Raw genomic sequence first — 4,999 nt, forward strand, 5'->3', positions numbered from 1 at the left:
CAAATCTTCACACCAGAAACCAGCAATTTTTTCCGACACGAAAATGAGCATAACTCCCTCATACGATGTCCAAATTAGACGATTCTTTTTGCTATGGCTCCATAATTACGATACGGATCTAATGGTTTAATAAAAACTTAAATTTGGAACTCATTTGCTAAATATGGTACCCTTTATGTCCAAAGAAACGATGTTGAAACATCAATTAAGAGCGCGATACAACCCGAAACACACCCGAGGCCCCCGGGACCCCAACCAATCATACCAACCAGTCCCAAAGCATATTACGGACTTGCTCGAGGCCTCAAATCATAGCAAACAATGCCAAAACCACGAATCGACCTCCAATCCAAGCTTTATGAACTTTAGATTTTCAAACTTCTACTTTCGATGTTTAAGCCTATCAAATCACGTCCGATTGACTTTAAATTTTGCACACAAGTCATATTCGACATTAAGAACCTACTCCAACTTTCGGAATCGGATTCTGACCCCGATATCAAAAAGTCCACTTCCGGTCAAACTTCTCAAAAACCTTCAAATTTCTATCTTTAGCCAAATGACTCCAAAATGACCCACGGACATCCGAATTCACTTCCGATCGCGCTCCCAACTCCAGAATCACCATACGGAGCTACTCCCAGACTCGAAATCCCAAACGGACAACACTGAAATGCACTTCAACCCAAACTTATGAAATTTTCTCCAAAATGCTAACTTCCACAATAGGCGCTAAAACGCTCCCGGGTCATCCAAAACTCGATCCGGGCATACCCCCAAGTCCGAAATCGTCATATGAACCTTCTAGAGCCTTCAAATCCCAATTCCGAGGTCATTTACTCAAAAACCCAATCCTAGTTGATTCTTTCAACTTAAAGCTTCCGAAATGAGAATTCTCCTTCCGAATCAACCCCGAACTTCCCGAAATTTAGTTTCGACCACGCGTACAAGTCATAATGCCTGAATTGAAGCTGCTCATGGCCTCGAACTGCTGAACGGTGCGCTAGGGCCCAAAACGACTGGTCGGGTCGTTACATTATGCATACCTCGACTAACGTATCTCTTTACCTACTATTGGCATAAGGGCTCGATAAATTGCCCACCAAATTTGGACAGGTAAGAAAAAATTACTTAGTAGTACTTTTACTTCTCTAATTAAACCTAAAATCTCACGATTCTCTTTCGTTCATTTACCAATAGACTATACGCTTAAATGATTTAATGGATTACCAGTGACAATTATTTGCTTTCTTCTTCTCTAAGAGGTCGTTTGGTTGGTGAGATGAGATAAACAAGAATATTCCATGATTGGAATATTCCGTGTGATTAGTTATCCCACTTTCTAAATGAGATAGCTAATACAACCATTTTAGTATAAAATAATTTTCAAAACTAATTAATACACACAATTAAATATGGGACAAAATAATTTTGTATTTTATCCCAAAACTATTTTCGCTTATCCCACTGATAGTAGGCTATAAATATGTGTTTTGGATACTATTTGCACTCTAAATTGGCTGCACTTTATTGATATTTGAGCGTTAGATGGGAGTAAATTGCTCTGATTGAGTGTTTTATGCTTTGCCGGAGAAATTCCGGGCGACAATGAGGTTAAGGAGCATTTTGAGCCAATGTGGAGAGTTGAAGACTAATTAGAAGCTTATGGAGTAAATCAGTAAATCAGGAGGTCGTTAGAGGATCAAAAGAGGTTAGCGCATTCAAAAAGGAGAACGAAGAAGAGTGCAGGAAAAGTCCCAGGTGCGCGGCCGCGCACTGGGCCGCGCAAGTCAGGCAGAAATTTCACAAAGTGCACGGCCAGATGCGCGGTCACCCTCCCAGGTGCGCGGCCGAGCACGTCTCTCCGAGGAAAATTATTTCAAGGCTAAAATTGTAATTCTAGAGGCGACTCTCCTTGACCTATATGAAGCCCACCTTAGTGTGTGCCAAAAAAGGGCGGTATGACGGTAGTGAAAAATAAGATTGGCCAAGTTCCAGAAAGATGAGCAATATAAGAAATTCTTGGAGATGTTGAAGAAAATCAGGTAAACATTCCATTGATTGACGCTTTAAAGGAGATGCCTGGTTATGCAAAAATGCTGAAGGACTTGATGTCCCGTAAGTTCGACTTTCAAGACTTGGCCACAGTTACATTGACTCAGACTTGCAGTGCTGTGGTGACGAGACCCATAGCAGAGAAGCTGTCTGGACCATGGAGTTTCACAATCCCATGCACAATAGGCAACTATGCATTTGCTAAGGCACTGTGTGATTTGGGGGAAAGCATAAACCTGATGCCCCTGGCTATCTACAAAAGGTTAGGCATTGGAAGAGCTAGACCCACGTCCATGTTACTACAGGTGGCTGACCGGATAGTAAAGAGGCCCTCTAGTATTCTTGATGATGTATTAGTACAGGTTGGGAAGTTTGTGTTCCCAGCAGATTTTGTCATTCTTGACTGTGGGTTTGACGACGAAATTCCCATAATTTTGGGAAGACCATTCCTGGCCACTGGGAGAATTTTAATTAACTGTGAAACTGGAGATCTCAAAATGAGATTAAATGATGAAGAGATAACATTCAACGTGCAGAAATCTATGCGGCGACCAAGTGAATTTGCTAAATGCTCTCTAAGAGATATCGTGGATGTAATTTTGGAGGAGAAAGATGAGACATTAAACACCAAAAGACCCTCTAGCAGCCTGTCTCGTGAACTTAGATGAAGCAAATGGAGAGGACTTGGTGGAGTGGGTACTTGCTCTTGAAGGCCAAGGTTTTTGGAGAAGGGAGCTCAAATTTGAGCCTTTGCACTTAGAGGAAAGAAAAACTCCTCCAGCTAAGACATCGATAGAAGAGCCGCCAAAGTTGGAACTGAAGCCACTACCACCTCATCTCAGGTATGCTTTCTTAGGACCTAACTCAACTTTACCTGTTATTATCTCATCTAGTTTGTTAGATGTGTAGGCAGAGCAGCTTTTGCAGGTACTGATGGAGTGTGAGACTGCAATTGGTTGGACCATTGCAGACATTAAGCTAGCGTTTGGCCGTAGATCCCAAATTTATTTTGAAAAATCTGATTTGGGTGAAGTTTGGTTTGAAGATGAAAATGTGTTTGGACATATGTTTTCAATACATATTTTCCAACTTTATTTTGGAAAAACATGTATATAAGTCCAAAGTTTTGGGATTTAGCTGATTTTGGGATTTGGGATTTGGCCAAAATGTGGGAAACATTTATGGCCAAACATGAGTTTTGAAAATAAATCCCAAATTTATTTTGTCAAAACTCATGGCCAAATGGGGCCTAAGGTTATCAGCCCAGCCTTCTATGCATAAAATTTTACTGGAAGATGAGCACAAACCTTCTATAGAACATCAAAGAAGGCTGAACCCCAACATGAAAGAAGTGATGAAGAAAGAAGTCATTAAGTGGTTAGATGCAGGAATCATATACCCCATCTCTGACAGCAACTGGGTCAGCCCAGTTTAGTGTTTGCCAAAAAAGGGCGGTATGACCGTAGTGAAAAATGAGAAGAACAAATTGATCTCAACACGAACAGTCACAGGTTGGCGAATCTGTATGGATTACAGAAAGTTGAACTTGGCTACTGATAAGTAGGGATTTTAACCTAGTATTTGCTATCTTTTACTTGTGTTTTGGACCAAAAATGCGTGAAGATATTCCCGAAAACTAATGTAATGTGCTTGCTTGCAGGAATTGTTCAAAATGAGTCAAAAGAGTCATAATCAACTCAAAAAGGAGGAAAAACTTAAAAAAAACAAGACCGGGCCAAGAGATCTGAAACGCGGACCGCACAAATATTGTGCGGCCACGGAAGCCACAACGCGACCGCGATCATAAATACGCGGTCCGCGAAAGGGAGATTCAAAGAGTTGCATTTTCAGGCCAAATGATAAGCGAGGACCGCGCCAAAACTGTGCGGCTGCAAAAGTCTCTTCGCAGCCGCGGTGGAAAATATGCGGACCGCGGTGCATGAAGTTCAGAGAGCTAACAACTTGAGCAAAAGAAAGAAGTGCGGTTCGCGGCAGAAATGTGCGACCACGAAAGTCTCACCGCGGCTGCGATGCAAATTATACGATCCATAAAACTCAGCTCAACTCAGATCCAGATTTGAAGAATGCGAACCCCAATCAGAATTACGCGACCGCGAAAGCAAGAATGCGGCCGCACTCAGAATTACGTGGCCGCACAACCTCCGTAGGGGCATTTTTGTCTGAAAAATTTCAGCTTAGTATAAATAGATCTTTTTGATATTTTTAGGTCATGTTATGTATTATCTGAGCACGTGAGACAGTTGTACATTCCGTTTTGGAAAACTTTGTGCTAGATTCATCTTTTAACATTAGATTTTTATCTTTTAATCTAGTATTATGATTTTTATCATCTTTTTATCTTTCATTTCTATTATTTCCATGAGTAGCTAAACCCATATCTAGGGGTTTGACCCAACCTTAGTGTGGGTATTTGATGGGTCTTGAATTTTAGAGCTTGAATGTGTATGGGTTAGTGATATTTAGCCTAGTTCTTGCTAGAACTATAGAATTAGTGGTTGCAAACACTAATTCATGCCTTTATGACTTAGTCTCTACTTGAGAAAGAGGGACTAAGTCTAGGAAAACTAGGCTAACAAGGAATTGGGGTGAACTCAAGAAATTGATAGCCCCAATTAAAGGGTTAAACCTAGAGATAGTAATACCCAACTTGAGCTAATATCATTTGTATTGCATGAATACCCATTTGGACTTGAGAAAGTCAAATTGGGCAAAATCACTCAAATTACCGAGAGGTATAGAGTGAGTACCCGATGTAATAGCTATATTACGACCCCAATTAATCACATCATTGCCCTAGATTCTTGCTACCCGTTAGATATCCACTTAGGTAAAAGTCACTACCCTAGTCCCTCTAAACCCTTGAAAATCAAAAACAAAAATATTATACTTAGTTTCAAATATTGCATACAAGAGAATAGCATTA

This window comes from Nicotiana attenuata, chromosome 8 (genome assembly GCF_001879085.1).
Source record: "Nicotiana attenuata strain UT chromosome 8, NIATTr2, whole genome shotgun sequence".
Classification (NCBI taxonomy): domain Eukaryota; kingdom Viridiplantae; phylum Streptophyta; class Magnoliopsida; order Solanales; family Solanaceae; genus Nicotiana; species Nicotiana attenuata.